General features: G+C 42.2%; 1 non-coding gene and 1 pseudogene across 1 annotated transcript in view; one reads left to right on the forward strand and one right to left on the reverse strand.

Annotated features, from left to right (window-relative positions):
- LOC148001990 (uncharacterized) overlaps positions 1-23,646 on the reverse strand; it is a 66,713-nt gene extending 43,067 nt beyond the window's left edge. Inside the window, exon 1 of the transcript XR_015634182.1 lies at positions 23,520-23,646. This is a non-coding gene — a transcript (uncharacterized LOC148001990). The remainder of the gene's footprint in view (positions 1-23,519) is intronic.
- On the forward strand, positions 4,353-4,940 carry LOC148001991 (partner of Y14 and mago pseudogene; annotated as a pseudogene).
- Positions 23,647-26,326: the final 2,680 nt, after the last annotated feature.

Genomic DNA, 26,326 nt, shown 5'->3' on the forward strand with positions numbered 1-26,326 from the left:
ATATACCTTTAAAAAGCAATGATATTGAAGCTGTAGTAAAAAAAAAAGTGTCCAACTTCTTCAACAAGGATAAGATGGGACAGATGCACTGCTGAATTATACCAGATATTTTAAGACTTTACACGTGTGTGTGTGTGTGTGTGTGTGTGTGTGTGTGTGTGTGTGTGTGTGTGTGTGTGATGTACTTGTTATGGAGAGAGTCAATTTATACCTTCGGGAGAGTGAGGTCAAGTGTGTGGGTGTGTGTAGAGTAACGTTTTGTAATTTGTGGATTGCAACCACTTTGTAAGGTTATAGTTAGGGGTCACCAAAGCACAAGGACTCTATTAAAGGGCTACAGCTTTAGGAAGAGTGAGAAGCACTGATATACAGGCTAGAGGTCAATATTAAAGGACTTTTTTTATTGTTAAAAAAGATTCTTTTGAATAGCCAGAGGAATCCTGATCAAAACCACAAATGCTCCCAGTATCACATTACCTAATTTCAAAATTAGACTGAGTCAGGATAATAAAAGGCAGGATTTTATTTAAACGCATGCATTATGTGTCAATGGAATAGAAGAGAGGACTGAGAAATAACTCATGTAGTTACAGCCATCTGATCCTTACTTAATAAAGGTGTGTTGGAGAACAGGTATTCTTAAACAGGTGATGTCAGGCAAATTGAGTAGCTACACATTGAAGAGTAACACTAGATCCCCGTCTCTCCTGCTCTATGCAAATCAACTCAAAATGGATCAAACTGAGTAACTTAAGACCCCAAAGTATTCTGGAGAGGATATCTTTGCTCAATCATTCATCTAACCCAGAATAAATCTCCATCCTATAAAGAAGTAAAGTAGGGAAAGACAGTGTGGCACATTCCAATCCTAACCAGTGTCTGCATAAACAGGCAAACTCTGTGAAGTCTAGGCCATCCCCTTTACATAGCTTGTTTTAGACCATATAGGGCTTTACAGTAAGATCTTATCTAAAAACAAAACCAAAATAAAACAATGATAGCTAATAAACAATATAATTAGATGGGCAAATGATCTGAATAAAAATTTCTGTCTCTCTATCAGTTTCTGTTTCTCTGTGTCTTTGTGACTCTGTCTCTCATATGTGTGCATGTGTGTGTTTCTGTGTGTGTGTGTGTTTCTGTGTGTGTGTGTGTGTGTGATTGTGTGTGTGTGTGTGTGTGTGTGTGTGTGTGAGGGTGTGTGTATGAATCGGGCCTGCAGCCAGAACTGGATGCTGGGTAAATATTCTACCACTAAGCCACAATTCCAGCCTTAAACTCCTAAACAGATATACAGAAAACCAATAAATATGATTTTAGCCACCAAGGGAATACAAACAGAAACTCCACTGAAATTCCATGTCGCCTCATGCAAAAGGATGATTCGGTATGTAAAGAAATTTAGATCCTGGCCTGTTGACCCAGGTTCAATTCTTCGAACCAATGTAAAGGTGGAAGAAGGAACCGATTCCATACAGACTCTCTCCAACCCTCAGCTCTGCCCTGTGGTACACATATCCCCTGACATATATATCAGTCACACATCCAAATAGTATTTGTGGTTTTAGTTTTTAATACAGAAATAAATGACTATAGGTTTACATAGCTGGTAGGAATGTGAATTATCATAATGGCTGTAGAGACTAATATGGAGGCTACTGAAGGAATTAAAAACAAAACCACTATCATAATCCATATATACCACTCCTGGTGGATACTCAAGGAAAAATATGGGGTCAGCCTCAGAGTTTATCAGCACATGAACCGATGAAAAATTATTTTTTTTTGCAGAAATGCCTGATGTCTAGAGTGTGCCTGTGACTGAGCCTCCAGCTTATGTGGGACTTTGTCCGGGATCCAGACTTCCAATTCCTACAGGACCAGAGAGTACCTTGCAACCACATTTCCAGACCAGGTCAGTACAGGGCCTGAGGTTTGGTTCCAGTTTGCTCAGGTTTCCCTCGAAATACTGCAATTTTGCTTCCAGTGGTATCTGACATCAATATGGGTATGAAATCCTGAAGTCTGAGGTGCCAAAGGTTACTGTCAGGCCTCAAGTCTTCCTTTCTATGTTTCTAGAGGTTACTTTGGGCCTGTAGCTCTGTGTTTAGTCACCTGATTGTAGACAGGCTATCTGGTCTGCAATTGGGTATCCAGTCTCCAACAGGTTTGTAGAATCTGGGGGTGACCAAACTTTTGACTCCATCTGGTCACCTTGGTGCTTAAGGTGTTGCCCCATGCTTGATCCTGTTGGCACATAGCGAGGACTAGATTGCCTCAGTCACTCATCTGAAATCAAAGTCAAATTCCCCCAGTCATCATAGCTGGACTGCATGCAGATCTAAGTTACAGAAACCAAAGTATCCAATACAGAAATAATTGAAATGTCCAAGAAAGAATTTACAGCCTTACTATTCAAAAGAATTGATGATCATAAGGAGTCAAATACATTCATGAATTAAGGAAATATATCTAAAACCTTGTCCAGATAGCCTCAAAAGTAAACGTAATAGTTAACAGAACAGTAGTAGAATTTCAAAATATAGAGGAAAAACTTTGGAAGGAGATTGAATCTTTGAAAACTAAACTAATAAAAATATTTGAAGAGGATGGTCAAACTGGTAGAAACCACAACAAAGACTGTCATTAAGAGATAAGATTACTGGATTCAGTCCCCACCTCCAAAATAAAAGAAAGGAAAATAAAAAAAAAAAGAGATAAGATCATGCACAAGAACAAATCTCAGGCATAGAGGACAAGAGGGAAAATAAGAAGCATAAACAATATTCCAAAGATCCTGGGACACATTAAAGAGTCCAAACCTAAGAATTCATGGGGTATAGCAGGGAACAGCCGAAGTAACATTGATTGGATGAGACAGACTTATATTTCAGTGAAATTCTAGCAGAAATCATCACAAATTTATAGAAATAATTAAGCTTGCAAGTATAACATCCATGTAGAAATCCAAACAGACAGAACCAGAGAAGAAATTCTCTGTGACATACAATCAGGATGTCAAAAATACAAAATAAATAAATAATTCTAGCCAGGCAGTGATGGTGTATGCCTTGTGTTTAATCCTACCATTTGTGGGACAGAGGCAGGCAGATCCCTATGAGTTCAAGGCCATACTGGTCAAAAGATCGAGTTCCAGGAAAACTAGAGCTCCACAGTAAAACCCTGTCTTAAAAAAGAAAGGAAGGAAGGAAGGAAGGGAGAAAAGAGAAGGAAAGAAAACTAAAAGAAATAATCCTAAAAGCAGCATACAAGAAAACAACAGCTAACAAAGAACTGAACCTTGAAGCTGTGTTATGCTCTGGGAGCTAGAGATCTGAGATTAATGTCCTAACTTCCATCTCATCTCCAGCCAGGAGTGTGTGGGAGCAAAGTCCTTCACTTCAAAGCTCAAGCTTGCTCCTCTGGTTAGGCAGCTGCCTTGTTCCTGAGATTCATGCTAGGGGCTTCTGTATTTAATATTCCTGTAACTCTCCCTCCTTGGTATTTCTGCAGCTGGGTTTGAATACGCAAAGGCCGTCAAACCTTGTATTCCTCTTGAAATATTCCTGGATTAGAAGTTAACTCAGAGCACACCAAGCAATTAGTAGTAATCAGCTGAGCTATTTACAGGTATACATGTAGAGTCTTTCCTGAATTATGAAGTGCATATGGGCTCTCAAATGTTGAATAGAGAAGTGGCCATCTGTCTATCCACCCTGTCTTCCCCATTGGTTATCAGGATCATATGCAATCTGAGTGCCCTGGCTTCTTAGATGTTTTCCTGACTCTAGAGTCTCCATTGTCTGGTGTTATTCCCATATGCTGGGAAGAACTCAACTGTGTTCTGAAGGATACACAGGGTTTGTGGAAGGAGATGAATATGAATGAGCCTTCTAGATATAGAACAAGGGGGCACCTGGGAAGAAGCAGATCTGGCTGAAGAAAAGTGTTCTTCAGGCATCCGTCATGTCAGTGACATAAGGTGGTGGAAATTAAGAAGGTAGCCTGAGCAAGGTTTCCCTGTAGAGACAGTGGGTTATCTAGAAGACAGCTAGAATTTTTAACCCAGAGGCCAGGGAGTTGTTCTAAGTATATCCTCTCCAAACTCACTCTATGGTGCCTGCATTAGGTTTAAAATGGACCTAACTCATCCACTAGACAGCAACAATGATGCATATAAAAGGCCTAGTCTACTTGAGTTCTGAAACTCAAAACGAGCCAACACAATTCCAGATCCAACCCAGGTCACCTAAAAAGCAATTTTAAAAAGGAATGAATGCTGCCATTTATCAAGAGCTTAAAAGCAGGACAATTCCACTTATTACCCCTAGAAATTCATTTTTTTGGGTTCGATGGCAACTCTCTATGTAACTGACGAGACCAGCGGCAACTACACTGCCTCAACACAGAGACCGGATCGGACAAGGCACAAGCAGCGGAGGGTCAAAGAAGGATACGTGCTCCAAGAATCCCAGCCTATGAAAACAAGTATGTGAAGTTTTTCAAGAATAAACCAGAACTTCCCCCAGGGCAGTGCCCTGACGCCACCACACAGGTCACCCCATCCAGACCTGACAGTGGTGAAGCAGGCCTCTCCAAGACAGACAAATGCAACCTGAAGGAGAAGAGGAGCCAGCCACAGGAGAAAGATGCAGAGGCCTTGAGCAGGACCCTTGATAAGGTGTCTGTGGGACACTCAGCCCAGACACCCAGTGCTCACCATGGCCCCCAAGCCACATCTCTAGCTGCCTTCCATGCACCCGATTCTGCTGCTACCACAGAGAAAGCCAAGAAGATCAAGCACCTAAGGAAGAATCTGATAGGTGGAGGAGCTGCAGTAGCACTTCCAGGCCGGGAAGTTCAGCAGAGAACAGCTGAAGAAGCTGACATGGCACAGGGTTCTGGAGGAGGAGCTGGAGGACTTGGAGTTGGGCCTCTGAGGCTTCAGGAATAGGGGAGTGGACTGAAGAACAAACCATGGGGTGCTCTGGGGTCCAGGGAGCATGGGCCACAACAGTCAGGAGGGGCACTCCCATACTGGCTCACTTTCCCCTCCTGTGGCCTGACTCTGTCCGCTAGAGGCTAGGATCTCTCTTCTTCATCCCTTCTCCTTCTCAGCTCCCATTTTTGAACTTTTCCCTTCTATCCCATTGTTCACAATCTCAGTGATGACCCCAGATACCTCTGCTGCTGATATAGGTGTCTTGTTGAAAAGGAACCCTGAGAGGGTGGGAGTCTGTCAGGGATCTGAGACTGAGGGTACAAGGAGTACCCAAGATTTGGAGTCTTAGTTCCTGTTCAGTGTTTATGAATAACTTCTTTGGCCACCAAAACCACCACCATCTCCACCAACTCCTCCTCCTCCTCCTCCTCCTCCTCCTCCTCCTCCTCCTCCTCCTCCTCCTCCTCCTCCTCTTCTTTCTCCTCCTCCTTTTCATCTTTTATTTAAGAATGTAAGAATAAATTCAAGTAGATGACAAAAAAAAGTTCACTTACTGTTTGTAGCAAACCTATGTCCTGTTGAGATATAGTGGTTTCCATAGATTTATTTATTCGCTTGTATTTGTTTGTTTCTTTGTTATTATGTCCACAGGTGTTTTGCTTGCATGTATATCTGTGCACTAGTGTGTGTGCCTGGTGTGTAGAAAGATCAGAAGAGGGCATGAGATCCCTGGGACTAGAGTTATGGAGTGTTGAGAGCTGCCATGTGGGTACTAGGGATCCAAACCAGGTCTTCTGAAAGAGCAGCCACTGTGCTTAACTGCTGATTCATTTCTCCAGCTCATTTCCATATTTCAAATACAGAAAAGAGGAACTCTTTTGATTAACCATCCAGGTAGACAAGGCCAAACAACGACCACACCCAGATTCCTTTTTCCAGTGTATAGGCTCTGAACTTTTGTTTTGTTTTGTTTTGTTCTGTCTCCAATGACATGTGAAGGGACAGCCTGTATCTCTTAAGCTGAGAAGGGCCTGAATACATAGCCCTATTTTTATTGAAGCAGGGAATTTTGGGCGCTCCTGCCCTAGAAATCTGTCAATCTGAGCTTCTTCAAGATCTGATCAACTTGTGAGGAATTAACCCAGCACCATTGGTCACAAATTCATTTTTTCAGTATTTTTTTCATTTATTGAATATTTTTACTTACATTTCAAGTGTTATTTCCTGTCCTGGTTCCTGGACATAAGCCCTCTATCCCATCCCCCTTCTTCTATAATGGCGTTCTCCACCCAATCCCCCCCCCAATACACCTACACTGGGGGATCCAGCCTTGGCAGGACCAAGGGCCTCTCCTTCCATTGGTGCCCAACAAGGCCATCCTTTGGTACATATGCAGCTGGAGCCATGGATCAGTCCATGTATAGTCCTTGGGTAATGGTTTAGTCCCTGGGAGCTCTAGTTGGTTGGCATTGTTATTCTTATGGGGTTGCAAACCCCTTCAGCTCTTCCAATACTTTCACTATTTCCTCCAATGGGAAGGCCAGTCTCAGTTCAATGTTTGCTGCTAGCATTCACCTCTCAAGAGGCAGGACCACCGAAATGCAGATGCTTCATTCCTTGTTAAAAGGGAGAACAAATATATTCATAGGTGGGGATATGGAAGCAAGAGGTTGGAACAGACACTGAAAAAATGATCATTCAGAGACTGCCCCACATGAGTATATAGGTGTGTGTGTGTGTGTGTGTGTGTGTGTGTGTATATATGTGTGTGTGTGTGTGACACACACACACACATATATATATATATATATATATATATATATATATATATATATATACACATATATATTGCAACCAAAAGTAGATAAGATTGATGAAGCTAAGGAGTGCATGAAGACAGGAGCCTGCTATAGGGATCTACTGGGAGGCACAGATGAACCATGTCAATTATAGAGGTGAATGCTAGACACACAGACACACACACACAAACACACACATACACACATACACACAAACGAACACACACTCATACAAACCCATAAACACACACATACATATTTACACATAAACACACACACATACTCACACACATACCCACACACCCTCTCAGACACCAACACAAACACACATGCACACTCACACAGACAGAGACACACATATACACTGACACACACACACACATACACAAACACTCACTCACACACTCATACACTCATTCACACACAGACAGACACACACACACACATACACACATACACATGCACAGACACTCTCACACATACAAACACACAAACACTCACACATACACACACAGACATAGACACACAAACACACACACTCGCATACATCCACAAAAACACACACACACACAAACTCACACACTCACTCACACACACATAGACACACACACAAACGAACACACACACATACACACACATAAACACACACACATACACACATACATATACACATGTAAACACACACACATACTCACACACAAACACTCTCTCACACACCCACACATGAACCCTTACACACAGATTCACACACACACATATACTGACACACTCGCACACAAATACAAACACACACATGCATACACACACACACCCTCACACACAAAGGAAACTAAGTTTTTATCCAGCAGGTTTCCTGTTCAGTGAGGAATTAGTGGGAGCTATGATGTGTACAAGTCTCTTAGACTCCAGCAGGCTGTGCTGTCCTGGCCTGTACTTATTTCCACTTCAGAAAATCTTTCTAAGCAGATACTTGCTGGTCCTACCTGAGTTACAAACTTTGCACAGATAACCTAAACAACACAACACCAAATTCCCCAGAGAGAGGATTTGAAGAAAAGCCTTCAGTAAGCTTTATGTTGACTCATCATAGGCCCCTCACTAAAACTACCCTGCTGCCTTCATAGAAGACCTTGGAAGCATCAGAGGAAGACAGTGACTCAATGCCAGTTTTCAGGAACTTTTCGTAACATTATAGTTCACGTGATATTAAAACAACCTCAATATCAGTCAGAAGGAGAATAATGAAATAAACGACAGTGACTTTTCTGAACTACAACTTTCTGTACAGGACTGACAGGGAATCTATGCTGAAAGAATGCCAGGCCAACGATATAGTCAGGAAAACAATGTCAACAGAGGGATGCACACTATAAGATTCCATGTAAGATCATGGTGAAGCCAATAAGACAAACCAGGATCTTCAAGGGGGATACCTCTACTCAGGTAAAGTGAAGAAATCTAAGCCTTATTTTTAAAATAGTTGAATGGCTAAAGAATGTGTTGAGACAAATAAGAGAGGGGGCTCTACCTGGAACTGGACAAGTAATGCAAAGACTGCTGGCCAGCACAAAATAGGAAGCTGAAGGTTTGCTGAGAGACCTAGGCTAAAAGGTCTAAGTTAGAGAATGACTGGACAAAATCAGATGTCATTATCTGGTGTCCCCAAATACCCACAAATTATAGGTCACCACAGCAATGTACACACACACAAACACACACACACACACACACACACACACACACACACACACACACACACACAAACACACACACACACCAAAAATCAGAAGTTGGCAGAAAACAATGAAGTTTGCATCATGCTGGAGGAACAACATAAAATAGACTACTCAAAGGAGGTATTTTAAGAATATCTACTCAGCTCTTTTTCCCTAGAGGAATAAAAGGGCCTAGATAGCACTCTTCTTGATGAGAATGGGGGTATATATGGATAACTTTGTTCTTGAAGTCTCAAATCTCTCATGCCAATTCTCTGCGTTTGAGAACCCCTTTCCACATCCCTGCTCTTCCAACCAGCTTCAGAGTATAAGGACAAGATATGAACTCTCTAGCAACACCCAAACAAAACAGGACTGACATGCTGCTACTCAGGCACTGTCTGGTACCCAAGATTTAGGAAGCATGAAGAGATGGTCTTGATATACAGGGAAAACGGGGGAGAAAGTACAAATCCACCAAAAGAGGACAATGAGAACCATTTCTTTAGCATTTCCACCAGGCTCTCCTCCTCGCAAACTACTATCTTCCTGGAATCTCACAGGATCCCTGTAAAGAAAATGAGCTCCAGGCTTTTGCTTCATCCCTCAAAGCCCTGTGCAAGTCTAAAGAGGGGCTCCCACATAGCACCCTCCACACATAATGGCATGTAGTGCTGTGATGTGTGATCAACCTATCTCCCTTAATAAATTGCAGATTTTCAAAGAGCAGGAGCATTTGCTTTCCAAACATGAAGTTTCTTGAAAAAGGGCTATCTCCACAGAAAGCCTTGTAAATGATTACATAAATGAACACTTGGATGGGACACAGGTCAGTACATGTAACAGTAATGGACAGTTACATTGGTTTGTCTATGTTTATGATAAGACATGAGGACAACCTGTCCCTGAGGCCTAACCCTACCTGCTGTTGCTTGGCTCTGGGGACACAGATGTAATTGCTGGCCTCCTCACTGAACTTCTTTGCTTTCTCATAGGATGCTGGCAGTTTAGTCTGCTCCACCAGCAGTTGTCTGTTCTCATTCAGCAAAATCCTTATATTGTTCTTCAATTGAGTCCATTCACGCAGGAGCTGGAAGTGCGTGTTGCTGAACCACAAACAATAAATGTCAAATCCCAGGCAGCTTCTATTTGCCTGTCACTCCTGCAAGTACAATAATCCCTTCAAGGGCCCTCATCTACAGACATCAACAGGCTAGAGCCACAGTATACAAGTTAGCACCAATTAGAGGAGCCAAATCCAGAGGCCACATTCACTGTGAATCAAAGTACTCCTGAAAATCCTGATACTAAGATGTTTTATATACATCAAGGTAGAAGAATTGGACCATATGGGTGCTCATATGTCCATAGTATGCTAAAACCATCTGCAAGTAGAGGGCAAATCCCCTCTGATGGATGATAGAAGACCCAATAGCTATACAATCTTTGCATGTGTATCTCATGGACCACAGAGAACCTGTCAGTGTCCTAGAAGTTCAGAGTTGATTGATATTCCCATCATGGTGCAAATCTTTTCTATGTAGAGGAGCGAACGTTAATGGGGAAAATAACAATTGGAGGGTCTTCTAAACTCTTCACATATAGGACCACTGAGTCCTAAAGTTACAAATCCAAGACCCTGTGCCAGGAGGCAGGCTTTCCTGTTAAGAGTCAGACACTATAGAGCCAGAGCCCTGATTTTGTTCAAAGTCATATAGGACAGAAGCACTCCCTGCCTAGTGCTGGGTTCTCATCTCTCTCAGGGACTCACCGGTAGGAACTATTCACTTGTATGAGCTCCTTGTACCTCTCCATGGCATAACTTATTGAGTTGGTCACCATTTGCATAGCCATCATTCTCATCTCATGTTCAGATTGAAGTATTAGCAATTCGAGATCTAGCCTGTCTTAGGGCATGGCCCAAGGAACAAATAACTGTCTGAATTCATGATTTCAGAATTAGTTGAAATGTAAATAAGAAATATCCATTAAAAAATTCAAATTCAAGAGTGGGGAGGGAAGAATGTGGCAAACACAAAGACCAGAGTAAAACCACAACAGTGAGACAACAACAACAATTATTTCAAGGAAATATTTCTACGTGAATCAGCAAACATTTCTTTTGAAATAAGGACTCTTTAAAAGGCTGTGGAGATATGGTTCTGCAAAGACTCCTCTGTACTAGAGTGGGTGGAGCCTGTAAAATGCCTGTTAAGGAATAACAAATGTCCAGAATTTATTACCACAATCACCATTTCTAGGTCACAATAAACGGTCCCTGATAGCTAAAAAAAAAAAGTAAAGTCAAAAAAATAAATGAAGTTCAAATCAGGCAAAAAAAGATTACCTGAAATCAGACTATTGACTTGATTACTTAAAACCAATTTATGGCACATACTTGCTCCTTTGAACTGTGTCCTATTTGTGCTGATTAAACTTATTATCCTGAGCACAGGACAACAGAGCCAGGTTACCAGGTCCAAGGAGCTGACTGTCAAGAGTTGGCCAGGTAAGCATGAAGGCATTGACTAATTCTGTAAGAAGTTTCCTCCAGTCTGTGCCACAGCCTTGGGTCCAACAGATAGTTATGATGACATTTCTTTTGTTTTGAAAGCAGGGATTCTCAAACCTTGCTTCCTATTCTTACCTGAATTCCCAGAGGGCATAACTACTTAGACAGGGAAGAGGATTTGTAACCCCTCCTTCCCTCAGGAGAGTCCTATCTACCACCAAAGTAAATAGAAGGTGCAAAGAGTTCTGTTGGTCCATGTGGGCTTCCACGCTATCATGACCTGCAAACTGTCCATCAGACAGATCCTCAGATCCCATCAAAGGTCCCAGTCTCCAGGTCCTGAGCAAAACACCCAGAAATACGTTCATATAAATACATACCAACCCATATACAAACACAATTAGAATGCCAACTACTTCCATGGAGATGCCATAGAATCAGTGTATAGTGAACAAAATCAGAGTAAATGAGTGATGGCATGCAGGAAATTCATTCCCTCACTTAGATGCATCAAGTCTAACCAGGTCCTTCCAGCTATTGACAGAACTTATGCTTATCCAAGGAGCTCAGGGTCAAGTAAAAAGGAGGTTGACCCTAAACACACAGCACCTAGCTTATCTCACAAGCCAATGCCTGCCAAGTCTCCTCAAAATCCAGGATGAGAGGTGAAACTCTCTCGTGATATGAGGAAATCTTGGGTTAGCAGAGACAGAGCACAAGACAGCGAACAGGTTACTGGGCATAATGACTACCTGTAGTCCCAATCATCATAGATATAAAGGTCCAGGATTTGATAAAGTTCATGCCTCTCGAATTTACACTTCTGGATTTCAAATTTGAGTTCCTCCAGTTCCTTTAGACGCTTCTCTTGCTTACTGATGACATTTGGGGATGATGCCCTCCTACCAAAACCTGTAGATAGATAAACCCAAGTGAATTTGCATATTTGATGGCCCATGGGAGGAAAAGAGCATTCTGAATCCCAAAAGGAGGTTGAGGAAGAGGAAACGGTAGAGACTAGGTGAATGCCTGAAACAGCAGAAAAGCTTTCTTCGAGCTGGATTCCTTTTTTTTTTTTTAAGATTTATTTATTTATTTTGTATATGAGTACACTGTTGCTGTCTTCAGACACACCAGAAGAAGGCATCAGATCCCTTTACAGATGGTTGTGAGTCACCATGTGGTTGCTGGGATTTGAATTCAGGACCTCTGGAAGAGCAGTTGGTGCTCTTAACCACGGAGCCATCTCTCCAGCCCTCGAGCTGGATTCTTAAGCTACGTCCCTCTTTCCAACCTCTAATGCCATACATGTGCCAAGCTCACTATTATAGAATCCCTCGCCCTGAAACGTATAACCTGACTCAGACATAAACATGTGGGACATTGTTATCTCATATCAGATGTGGTGCAGGTAAATCCTGGAGTTCATAATGTTTAGCACCATCAAGCTCTAGTCATATGTGTTCCAGCCCAAAGTGTCTAAGACCTAAACTCATGACTAGGGGTGCATCTTTCCTTGTTCTTGTCATCAGAGACTTATGTAACCTACAGTAATCTAGAGGATGAAGTGCTTTAACTCCCAACCATGGATGGTCACATTGTTAATCTCACAGTGCCTTCCTCTGGCATTCATTGACACAATTAAAAAGCTTCTAGAAAAGAAACTGAAGGCTTACCAATTTCTGACTTTCTCTCAAATTAATAATCAGGAACTCCTGACTCTTGGTTTGCCTTTGAGAAATCCTAAGGCTCATGCTTGTAAGGCCTAGTCTTAGAAGGCACATCTCAAACCTACCTCCTCAAGGAAGTTCCCCAACTCTGCCCAGGACTCACCAAGCCTTCCCCAGAATGATTTCATCCTTCCTGTTTTACTAGACAGGAGGTCAGCTTCCTTCTGCCTTGGTGTGGTCTCTCCTTGATCTCCACTCTCCTTCCAAAATAGCCTGAGCAGCTGGCAAAACATGCCTGTTTGTGAGCCCAAAGGGAACTGAAGGAATTTCCCAAAGGCAGTTGGTGTCACCACAACACAATCACAGAAGATTCTAGGGATCTCTTAGATACAATAGATTTTCCAATGAAGGGCTTACTGATGATGTCACTGGGAAGTTCTATGGCCTACCTGCTAACTAGCTTTCCCCAAATTGATCAATTTCTGTGGGGGCCCTTTCCTGCAGTCTCTAATGTGTCACCGGAAATACCGTTTGGCAACAACTATTCCAAAGCTAGATATTTCTCTCTCTTTCAAAAGTCATCAATGCTTTTGCTGGGGAGAATGGGTTACATCCCTGAATTGGATAAGAGATTTTTCTTAGCACCCAAATCTCTAGGGACCATGGATGAGGGAGATTTTTCTACCACCTTAGACAATGGATGTGATATACATTTCTATTCCCAAGGGTTTCCCTTTTTCTGGAGGCCAATATCTTTCTTCTATACTTTGATTGTGTAAAACCTGGAAATATTTGCTTACTGTGCAGTCCTTGACACCTTGACATTGTTTCATTTAGACATCCATGTATTCCACAAAATCAATGGTCTATAATCCTATTTTTTTGTAATAAAACTCCCTTTTCTTGGGAATATAGGGATCAACTACAGGGCATATATAAAATTATAAATTTCTGTGCCTTTTATTTACTAAGTTGGACATCCTCACTTTTTGAAACACAACAAGACAATTAAATTGGACATCAGTGAGCAAACGTCAACCTGGACCTTGTGTTACTACATTGTAACGACATAGCCATCACTTCTCCAATACCATTCTTCCTGAATTTCCAAGTCCTATCATAAGGATATTGGGGGCTGCACTGTGATCTTTTACTCATATCACACATAAAAATCAGGAGGATGGGCATGGACTGGAAAGGCCTAAGGTCAGGTTAAACCTCAATTTTAATGGGTCCATAAGTTCAGGAGGGAGTCCATTTGGCATTGTCATATATGGATTCTGTGTTCTTATCCTAGGTGTTGTAATGCCACCTGAATGTGTGCTATAATGCCACCTAACCTCACTAATGTCAGAGTGAAGCTCATGTATGACTTTTGTGGGAAGAGCAATGCCTTTTACTACCATCTCCATTTGTACAACATCACTATGCAAAGCTAAAAACAGAGGGGTGGAGATTGTGGAGTCCTTAGAAGTTGAGGGTCTTTTCTTTTGATTAAGGCACATATTTTTCCTATGTAATTTTTTCCCTTGCTTTTTCACTAGTGATGGGTGACATCGTTCCTGGCCTGAGATATACTGGGGTCCAATTTTTGGATTACCAGAGCTTCTATTTTAGATATGACAGGCCCACCAAGGATCCTACTGCATACAGAAGGTATGAATAAGTCCCAGTTGCTAGAGTAAGTTCAAAAAGTCTGTGACAACAAAGACCTGATTGAGAAAACAAGGCACAAGCTGTTCATCAAGATCATAGTTGTATGATAGTAAAAAAATGTGAATAAGGCATCAGGTGAAAAGATCAATTAGGAGGTCATAGGCCCAGAAGGGGTAGCCTTTGCTCTCAGCGGAGCTGCCATTCTTTCACCCATTCCTTGACCCCTGCCACAAGACCAGAGATTTCCCCAAACAACTGGCTGGCCTTACTCAAAGACCTGGCAGGGCTTCTCCCTGTAGAATAGGAACTGCAGAGTCCTTGAGGATCCACCAAGAGGTCTCCTCCACACAAGTTCCTTGTTGTCAAAGGAAAATATTCCTGCAGAATCCTGCCATGGCAGTAAGAATTTCAACTAGGCTGCTCTTAGGTCCAGCTCACTGGATGCAGGCCTGAGGCCCAGAGGTATCTGGGGAAAGAAGCAGCACACACTACCTCACAGCTCTCTCTTTGTTGTTTGCAACTGCTAGAACTGTAATAGGATTTTTGTTTCTTCGTTTGTTTAATAGAAATACCTACAAAGCTGGTTAAAGTTGCAACATGCCTTTAATACCAGCGTACAGAATTTTTTTAAATCACTGTTTTATGTCTGGATATTGTTTTTACTCCCCTCAGCAAATATCTCTGTGCTTAGAATGTTAAGCACATGCTCTGGAGAGACCTATTATTCAAGTTAGGCAAAGCTTTTGTTCTTACCAACCAGTCCACAGATGATGCCATTACTTACTTTCAAATAAGAAAACAATAATAGAGAGGTGAGTTAATCTGTAAGCTATCACAGAAGAAACACATCATGACTGTGGAATGGCACCCCAATCTTTTGCATTTTCTAAGTTCTTTTATTTCTTCTTTTTGTTTTTGACATTTTTATTGGATTTTTTTTGGGTATATTTCATTTTTTTTCAATCCTCACAGGTATCCTTTATTCCTCTCCTCCCATTTACAAGTAGGAATTTCACCTGTAATTGTTAGTCCAGATAGTTCGGTCTCTGGCTTAGATGTCCCCTTGGCCTGTTGCCTTAGCATAAGCTGTGTTAGAGGCAGGCTCAATGGTTCAGGACTGAACAAATAATAAATTCCACTACATCTGGATTCCTAGCCTTACAGTCAGAAAGGGACTATATTTCTATTCACTATGGAAAAAAAAAACAAAAAAACAAAAAGCAGACCCAGTTCATTAACAAGTAAAAAAAATTTCTCAAGTATATTAAAGGGTTTACCATGGTCATACAGTTTTTCAAATACCTGGCATTCATCGTTTTTCAAATCCAAAAATTTCTTTCTTGTTCACATTTTCTTTTTTTGATTATTTCTTAGTTTTTTTTAAATTTGATTTTTAATTGATATATTTCTTTATTTACATTTCAAATGTTATTCCCTTTCCAGGTTTCCAGTCCATAAGTCCCCCTCCAGCGCCCCCCCCCCCCCGACCCCATGTGAGTCTTTCACTTGTTTCGTTAAAGTAACTGAAAGATAATTTATATTATTTGGGCCTATTGTGAAGGGTATCATTTCCCTAATTTCTTTCTCAGCCTGTTTACCCATTGAATAGAGGAAGGATACTTAATTCTTTGAGTTAATTTTATACTCCAACAGTTTGCTGAATTTGTTGATCAGATTAAGTAATGCTCTGGTGGAAGTTTCGTGTCACGTAAGTATACTATCATATCATCTTCAAATATTAGTATTTTCACTTCTTCCCTTCTAATTTGTATCCCTTTGACCTACTTTCATTGTCTGATTGCTATAGCTAGGACTTCAAGTGCCATATTGAAAAAGTAGGGAGAGAGTGGGCAGCCTTGTCTAGTCCCTGATTTTAGAAAACCTGATTTTCCTTCAAGTTTTCTCAATTTAGTTTGATGTGAGTTACTGGATTGCTGTATTTTGCTTTTACTATGTTAAGATATAGGCCTTGAATTCCTGATCTATCCAGGACTTTATTCATGAAAGGGTATTGAATTTTGTCAAATGATTTCTCAGCATCTAATGAAATGATCATGGGTTTTTTTCCATTGAGTTTGTTTACATGGTGTATTTCGTTGATGGATTTCCGTATATTAAAACATTCCTGCATCCCTGTGATGAGGCCTACTTGATCAAGATGGATGATTGTTTTGATGTGTACTTGGATTCAGTTTGCAAGAAATTTATTGAGCATTTTTGCATCAATATTCATAAAGGAAATTGGTCTGAAGTTCTCTATCTTTGTTGTATCTTTGTGTGGTTTAGGTGTAAGAGTAGTTGTGGCTTCATAGAAGGGACTTGGTAGTACTCTGTCTGTTTCTGTTTTGTGGAATAGTTTGCACAGTATTGGTATGAAGTCTTCCATGAAGGTCTAATAGAATTCTGCACTAAACCCATCAGGTCCTGGGCTCTTTTTGGATGGGAGACTTTTAATAACTGCTTCTATTTCTTTAGGAGTTATGGGGTTTTTCCATGGTTTATTTGTTCCTGATTTAACTTTGGTATCTGGTATCGGTCTAGAAAATTGTCCATCTCTTACACAATTTCGAGTTGTGTTGAATATAGGTTTTTGTAGTACAATCTGATGAGTTTATTTAATTTCCTCAGATTCTGTTATTGTGACTCCCTCTTCAGACCTCATTTTGCTAATTGGCATACACTCTCTGTGACCTCAGGTTAGTCTGCCTAAGGGTTTATCTATCTTATTGATTTTCTCAAAGAACCAGCTCCTGGTTTTGTTGACTCTTTGTAGAGACCTTTTTGTTTCTTCTTGGTTGATTTCATCCCTGAGTTTGATTATTTCCTGCCTTCTACTGCTCTTGGGTTTATTTAATGCTTGTTCTAGAGCTTTTAGGTGTGCTGTCAAGCTGCTGACATATGCTTTCTCCTGTTTCTTTTTGCAGGCACTCAGAGCTATGAGTGTTCCTCTCAGTGCTGCTTTCATTGTGTCCCATAAGTTTGGGTATATTGTATCTTCATTTTCACTAAATTCTAAGAAGTCTTTAATTTCTTTCTTATTTCTTCCATGACTAAGTTGACATTGAATTCATCTTCCATGTATATATGGGCTTTCTGTCATTTTTGTTGTTATTGATGACCAGCCTTAGTCCATTGTTATCCAATAGGATGAATGAGATTACTTTTATCTTCCTGTATCAGTTGAGGCCTGTTTTGTGACTGATTATATGGTCAATTTTGGAGAAGGTACCATGAGGTGATGAGAAGAAGGTATATCCTTTGGTTTTAGGGTGGAATATTCTATAAATATCTGTTCAATCCATTTGTTTCATAACTTCTGTTAGTTTCTCTATGTCTCTGGTTAATTTCTGTTTCCCCGAACTGTCCATTGATGAAAGTGGGGTGTAGAACTATTATTGTTTGAGGTGCAATGTGTGATTTGAGCTTTAGTAAGGTTTCTCATGGTTTAGGGACACAACTGCTATACAACTGACAACTATAGTAATCACCCAGAACATCTGCACAAAGCCCATGACGGTAGGCCACATGAGGATGAGTGGCTTTCAAAGTTCATCACGATTTTTGGTAAGATCTTCCTTGTAATTGATGGCTTGACTTCCCACAAACATGTTCCAGTTTTGTAGAATCTCCTCCTTGGTTAGCATCTCATCCTTTCAGTGGCGAATCTCATCCTTGTCCAGCTTCCCATCCTTGTTCAGATCTGGGAAATCATTGAACTGCTCCCATTTGGACAAAACCCAGTCTGGCTCAGGGCCATTGTCCTCATGGGAAAAACATGTCCACAATATACTCATCCTGGTCCACAAGTCCTTCCCTGTTCTTGTCGATATCCTCCAGGGTTTCCAGAACTACAATCTCCTTCATATGTTTCAACTGCTCTGGGTTCAGAAAGGCAATGAATCCCTCCCGAGTACCTGTCAGGTTGCTGTCAATGTCTGAAGCCTTAAACCTCCTCTCATCTCATGGAGGCATTTTTTTAAAGGTGTGATGATCAGAGCTATCTTGGAATTCAGCAAGGTTTCCCAGGTAGTAGCCATAAGTGGACTGCTTGTATTCTTCCCAGGAGATCTTTTCGTCTATGTCCCTATCATAATCCTTCCAGAGTTTAGCCACATTATGGTAGATGTATCTTTTTGGTACCTGTTTGATCCAAATTTTCAGCTGCTCAGTAGTAACAAGGCCGCCTCCATCACTGTCTATTGGATCAACAATTTTCCCCAGCCTCTCCTTGCTCTCATCCAGGCTTAGCTATCAAAGGTCTTGGAGTCCTCCTTGCCCAGGAAGACCTCATGATCATACAGGAAGGTGTGCTTGTCCTCTGGTGGCCACTGGCCCAGCTCTGAATCGGGACAAACTATGTGCTCCTTGCTCATCATGCTCTTGGACCTGAACGCCAGCACCAGTGCCAGCAGCAGCCCATGGAGAGTCCCAGGCTGACACCTGGCACCAGAGTCACGAACAAAGGGAGGCAGCAGGGAAGTAGGGGGCTAGCAGCACCTTATCCGCTGTCCCCTCCCCAGAGAGGGATTTTGTTACATTTCAAATGTTATCCCTTTTGCTGGTTTCCCATCCATAAAACCCCTTATACTCCCCCTCCCCCTTCTACTATGAGGGTGTTACCACACCCACCCAACCACCCAGGCCTACCTGCCTCCCTGTTCTGACTTTCCCCTACACTGGGGCATCAAGCCTTGATAAGATTAAGGGCTTCTCCTCCCATTGGTGCCCAACAAGGCCATCCTCTTCTACATATGCAGCTATAGTCATGGGTCTGTCCATGTGTACTCTTTGGATGATAGTGTCAGCCCTGGGAGCTCTGGGTGTTCCTTATTGTTGTTCTTATGGGGCTGTAAACCCCTTCAGCTCCCTCAATCCTTTCTCTTACTCCTCCATTGAGGATCCTGTTCTCAGCTAAGTGGTCGGCTGTAAGCATCTGCCTCTGTATTTTTCATGCTCTTTAGTCTACTTATTGAACAGATCACCACAGAAGAACAAAGATGTATTGTCTTGGAGTGATGTTGTATCGACAAATAGATGATTTCTTACTTCTTAATGATGATTGTAAAAGAATTCCTAAAATTAGATTAGTAATTCAAAGCCCGTTTATAATAGGACTGCTCTTATGTTCTCTCTGATAATCAAAATTGCATTGAAAACTCTGCCATTCTTAAAGTGTCATGAGTAAATTACTTCTGCAATACCAAGCGGGCATCTCCAAATTAGAGCCCATTCTAAGAGCGTATAAACCAATTAACCAAAATTCATAAAAAGAGAATTAATGACTTAATATAGGTGCAAGGACCAAACATAAAAAATTGACTGGATTTGCCTATAGGTAATTTCACTTACTCTTTTCTCACAAAAATTACAGTTTTTACTCTCCACGAACCTGTAGAGCCAGTGACAGATGATGACAGTTTATCCTGATAATTACTCTTAATGGATATGCATGTAAATATTCTCTGTTGTAAACTTATTATTCAACTTATGATTTGAATTCGTGTGCAAACTTGTGGTGAACTTTTTATCATGTGATGATGTATTCAGAAAGATATACAAATGCTGAGGACAAAGCAAGAGAAAGCTTTTTACACAGAACTGAACCGAAGAGGACAAAACTCAAGAAGAACTTAGAAGTAAAGGCATAGTGTTGAGAATAAGGCCTTGAGAGTAAGGAAATTATTGTGACATAAGAGCAAGAGGAAAGGAGATAAGAAGAGTGCAAAGAGAACTTTTTAAGCAATCTTTTTGGAGGCAAACTTTTGTACAAACTTTTAGGAAAACTGAAGAACTTATATATAAATGTTAAAATCACTGTTCATTAGCCTTCAGCATGGCTCACTGGCTAGCCTCTGCTCTTCAGTCAGGCTCACTGGCTAGCCTCTGCTCTTCAGTCAGCCTCATGGGCTAGACTCTGCTCTTCAGCCTTCAGCGAGGCTCACTGGCTAGCCTCTACTCTTCAGTCAGCCTCATGGGCTAGCCTCTGCATTTCAGTCATGCTCACTGGCTAGCCTCTGCTCTTCAGTCAGGCTCAATGGCTAGACTCTGCTCTTCAGTCAGGCTCACTGGCTAGCCTTTGCTCTTCAGCTAGGCTCACTGGCTAGCCTTTGCTCTTCAGCTGGGCTCACTGCCTAGCCTCTCCTCTTCAGCTGGGCTCACTGGTCTATGGGGTCCTAGCACATTGCTTAACCATCTGCTCATGACTGCCTGGCCACACTGACCACCTGACCGCACTTATTTCTTAAAGCCATTCTCTAGAAAGAGCACAAGAAACCAAAGAGAAACACCACCGGGACCTTTTCCCATGGGCTCCGCTTAACCTTAAGTACTTTTGTTACTGCTTTAAAAAAGTGAAATACAATTTCTGCTATTCATATGGCCAAGAGAGCTGTGCAGTAGTCGTTGCTTTATGGAATTTGGTGCTAAATCAAAAGATTCCTTTATTCTATTACAATGTTATCTGTATGTTGTACGATGTATCTTTAGAAAACACAACACTAAATTCCTAAAATTTACATGTTTTAAGACATCAGCTCATGGAGAAACATAACTGCTTACCTATCTAGACTGACCTTTTTTGCTATATTGCAGGTACAATCAAGTTTCTACACTACTTCCATGATTTTCAAGAAGGCTTAAGACAAAAATAACTTGAACATAATGGCCAGAAAGGGGATTCTGTCAAGTTGTCTTATGTGGGACAAGATACCAAGATATGACTGGTAAACCTAAAACCACCTGTTCCCAAAACTAACAGAATGTATAGAAAATACATACTTTCTTACCATTCCTCTGCCCTGATGGTTAAGTGATTTATTGAGCACCTACTATGATCTTAGCACTGTGCATCTAAGGGTGAAATGGTGAATAAAAAACTTAATAAAAAGCTTCATTAAGGAATAAAGAAAAATGAAACATAACTTTGAAACTCAGATTCCATTTAAGCAACACTACGATTTCTTAACTGGTGATTTCTGAAAATTTCATCATTTTTACATGGGCTTCAACAGTAATGATACTCAGTCTCGATTTTGTTAGTCGCAAATATGCAAGTCACACTTCTTTCTTGGCTCCCACAACTGTCAACGGGAACAACACTGTCACTGTCCATTGTGCTTCCCTATCAATCCTGCTATGGATGGTATAAATTCGAGTCTTTTAAACGCGAATACAGGCCACCAAAAATCCTTGAGGGCAAATTACACAAACCGGTATATTCTCTAAAACATTCACATAGGATTTTACTGATATCACAATGCAAATTCACCAAAAATATTTAACCAATAAAAGCAGAAATATTGAATAGGTCTACAAACAGGATCGGTAATCATATATACTTGAAAACAACTATCATGGAAACAAAGGATGTACTAGGAGATAAGATACATCACTAAAAGCTACACAAGCAGCAAAAAAGACACTACATTTCTTGGTTTAAAAGTTAGGTGATGGGGGTTGGGGATTTAGCTCAGTGGTAGAGCACTTGCCTAGCAAGCGCAAGGCCCTGGGTTCGGTCCCCAGCTCCGGAAAAAAAAAAAGAAAAAAAAAGTTAGGTGATACACTTGATCTTTAAAGACAGGCAATGAACTTGATCTTGAAGCTCTCCAACTGAGCCCTGTCTGCATAGAAACTAAAGCAGTAGATGACAAGGCTAGATGCAGTTTTACAATGGCCTCTTTTTTTTTTTTTTTTTTTTTGTACAATATACTTACTTATACGTTAGACAATGCAGCTGTCTTCAAACACACCAGAAGAGGGCATCAGATCTCATTACAGATGGTTGTGAGCCACCATGTGGTTGCTGGGATTTGAACTCAGGACCTCTGGAAGAACACTTAGTGCTCTTAACCACTGAGCCATCTCTCCAGCCCTCACAACGGCCTCTTACACGGAATCAAAGTGCTCTACTTCACTAGATGGATCCAGGGTGATAACAGAGAAACGTTCACAGTTCCTGAGCACTTCTGAGTTCAAATACCTCCAGCGCCAACTCTGTGCTGTTGGCACATTCTGACCTGTATCCTAATTGTTGTCAGCCACAAAAAGGACGGGTTAGCACCACACAGTATTCACTGCCCTATTCTAAAAACCCTTTCGATTCTGAAAAAGCAACATTCCATGCTTGCTCCATATTTGAGGAAGCCAAATGGTTGGTCTGGCTCAAGGCTTTACTTTTCTTAGCTTATCAACTTTCTTTTTCCACTTCTTGTCACAGGAAATATTTTTTATGCTGCAACTACACTGCAATATTTGAACGAAACCACCATAAACTCTGGGTGTCACCTCCTGAAATTTAAAATTCACCTAGCAATTCGTGGCCTTCTAAACAGCACCATGGAAAATAAACGAAAACAAGCAAAACCATTCCAAAGGCACTTGCTGATCTGGAGGCCTGCTCAGAGCAGGTAGGGGAAGAATTAAATTATGCGGAGCTGTAATCTCTCAGAGCTTTGCAGGCTAAAAAAGAGGGAATCTCTGTTTCTGTTCCCTTTCTCCAAGTAATTGAAGGAGGGGTATTTTACATCCTCCCAATACAATCCCTTGCAAGGGGCAACCAATTACAAATAGATTAGAAGAAATCTATTAAATAATATATATATTCATTGCCTGAGGTTTTAAGAAAATATATTCCCACGATCCCCGATTCCCGTTCTTTAACATACAATAGAAACATTACAGGGAGCGCGCCACCAGGCTAAGCTGCCTCTGAAAAGCCTGTCCTGCCCTGGGAGGTACAAGGCCATTTAATTCAAGTCAATCTAGAGAGAGGTGAGAGCCCCAAGTTGCTCTGGGGATGTCAGAGCACAGCTCTCATGCACACTCCAAATCACCTGTCCAATCTTTCTCAATGCCATGGGCTTTGCAATCCCTGCTTCAGCTCTCCAAACATCCCTGAATCCTCGCTTCCCCTACCCAATGGGCTCACTTTGCAACGCCTCCTTTTGGCACTGCTTCCCCAGGGCTGGGAGAGTGAGTTCAAGAATGCCCGCGGGTCTCCTACCTACATTGATGCTGCTGCTCTGGCAGCTTGCTGTCCCTGGGGACCAGACCTGCGGCAAGGCTAGGGGTCTGTGCGAATGCCATGCCTCGAGGTACCCTGGCAGGACTGGCCCGGGTTATGTCCCTGGACACTCCGAGGCTGAGGTCACCACTGGAAACCCCGCCACTGTCAAAGCACGCCGGACCGTGGCCCAGGTGACCCCAGCGCCGCTACTGCCCCCTTACCTGGCTGCTTCTTCCACGTTTTCTTTTCTTTTTTTCTTCCTCTTTTTGATCGCGATGTGGCGCCTGCAAAGAGCTCGCCTCCAGCAAGGAGGACATCATGCAGGCAGAATCACCTCTTTGGCCTGCGGCGGTCGGAGAGGGAGAGAGAGTTTAGTCACTCTCAGCGGCGGCCCCACTGCTGGCACTTGTGAAAGAAAACCACGCCCAAGCACACGCGCCACTGCAGTCGCCAAAAAAGTCGTGCGCGCTGCTTCCCGTCAGGCCCTGCGCTCACCTACGAATTCCCAGTGCCTTAAGGTCCCACGCTCACTGAAGAGCTCTGTGTGCCCTCAGTCCAGGCTCATGCTCGGTGGAGCCGAGGTGGGGAGGATACATGCAGCCACTCCGCAACACGGGCAACGCGGGGAGGCGCGTAATGCGGAGGTCCGGGCTCCAACAAGGCCCCTAAGTCCCCTCTCGTGGCTCTGTGGAGGCCCAGGGCTGCTTCTGAGCGCCCCAAGGCACACCATGATCTGCCCACGGCCATCGCCTGCTGAGCTGCACGCTGCCCCCTACAGGCCGCGGGGATCTGTTCAGGCGCCAGTGCGAGCATTGGGATTGTGTTTGAAACTCTCCTAAACCGGCTCAGCAGGGCACAAGCCACCCCCACCTGTCCTCACCTGAAGGCATCCTTAGGGGGCAGCTAGCTCACATCCCACAGGTAGGCCGCTGGGCACCTGGCCATGGTCTTGGTTCTGCACCTTGTTGCCAGCCCCCCACTCACAATCCTGTCCCTTCCATCCTGCTCCCACCGAACTTCCTCAGTGGAGCAAACCCATTTCACATACAGAAATCAATTCCTTATATGTCCCTGGACTGCTAAACCCAACAGGACAGAATGAAGGGGTCTTCCTGTAGGAGTTCTCTAAAAGTGATGTTTTCACTAATCACCTAAATGATCCTGCCATTCCTGTAGTAGACTCTAATCTTCTGCATTTACATGTCAATAAAAAAAATTGATGTAGCCAACAAAGATTCTTCAACCCTTTCACTGAGAGCTCTGAAGTGAGTAGGGGCATCCTGAGAGTCATACACCCAGAATGGGTTGTTGTTTTAGTTGTTTGTTTGGCTGTTGTTTATGGACCTACTGTCTAATTCACAAATGCCCTCCAAAATGAACACTTGTCTAGTTCACTCTAAATTCCCAACAGATCGTATCAGGGAGATTTCGTTGAAATAAACTTGGGATTTAAATTAAAACCTTCCCCAAAGCATTTTGGCAGATCTGTAACTAATGATGCCAGACACCCAAGGCCTGTACCAGGTTCTGATTGATCCCTGACCTAAGTACTTGTCTCCCACAAACTCCTGCTCACACATGGGTTAGAAAGATACCGGCTCCACAAGCAGCCAACGGTCTGGTACCTTGATATGGTGACAGGAAGAGGCGTGTTCCTGGAACATGCAATTCTTGGCTCGCAACCGGATTTTTAAGCTCAGTTAAGAGGTTTTTTTCCTTACAAACAATACAGTAAGCAAGTATTTCTCCTCCTTCATGCCTATGCCTCTTCAGTTACTAAGGGATTTCCATCACGCCTGTTCTGTGAGGAATGGTGTTCAAGACATTGTAAATAGTATGCCAAAATCTTTGCTGAAGTGTTTTCATGGCATTGTAAATTTCATAGAAGTTAGAGTTCTTTGCACATGCACTTATCCATCCATATTGACCTATAAAACATTTTAGTCTTCTACTACAGAGTCAACTAACTGGGACTCACAGGGGCTCACAGAGATTGAACCATCAAACAAAGAGCATACAGGGAGCTAGACCTAGGCCTCCTACACATAGTAGCAGATGTGCTAATTGGTCTTCATGTGAGTCCCCTAACAATTGGAGTAGAGATTGTTGCCAACTCTGTTGCCTGCTATTGGATCTTCTTCCCCTAACTGGACGGCCTGTTTGTGCCTCGGTGGGAGAGGATGCGCTTAGTCTTGCTATGAATGGGAGGTTCCAGGGTGTGGCAGTACCCAAGTGGTACTTCCCCTTCTCTAAGAAGAAGGGAGGAGGAGGAGGTAGTGGGGGAAGGATTTGTAAGTGTTGAACTGGGAGGAGAAGAGGGATGAGGGGCTTATTAGGATGTAAGGTAAAAAAAAAAAAAGAAACAAGGAAAAAAAACAATAATCCCTAAAAAATAAAAACTGCTTTAGTCTTCTAAATCTAAGCTGCTGATTCCAAAGAGAGAGAACTAGAACCCTGAGAGAAACAGATGATCTCTTTGAAAAAGAAAGGTGCCTGCTTAGCAAACAGAGACTGTCTCAGAGAAGTGCACTCATCAATTCTGAAAGGCAGGTTGGTGTAACGAGGATCACAGGTTGGGAATATTCCCAGGATGAAAATGAAAGAACATATGAGAACTAGGGCCTTGCTTGTGCAGCCAGGTCAGTCATCGAATGCAGGCAAGAATAGAACAGCAGAGAGGACTGAAAGGTGTATTAGTGGTCCTCCTGGCATGTGCGGCTGATTCCAATCCTCAGGTAAGAGGCATGAATTCTAAGAATTCAAGAATTCTAAGAACATCTAAGATTTCTGGGGTGAGTAGGACATCAGAGAGTAGTTCACATCCAGGTTGTCCGCAAAGCATGCTTACATCCCTATGAGCTGACACCACTCCCTTGTGACAGAAGGAAAAACAGCATAGCAAGAGCAGGCACACATTTGTTCCCATTTCACAGACAAGATGCTAAGGCATAACTGAAATTATGCAGCTCTTCTAGAGCCAACCACGTTTATGTCACAACTGATCAATTTCAAGGACGCCATCCACTAA

The sequence above is a fragment of the Rattus norvegicus genome, chromosome 12 (assembly GCF_021556685.1).
Source record: "Rattus norvegicus strain SHRSP/BbbUtx chromosome 12, alternate assembly SHRSP_T2T, whole genome shotgun sequence".
NCBI classification, from domain to species: Eukaryota; Metazoa; Chordata; class Mammalia; order Rodentia; family Muridae; genus Rattus; species Rattus norvegicus.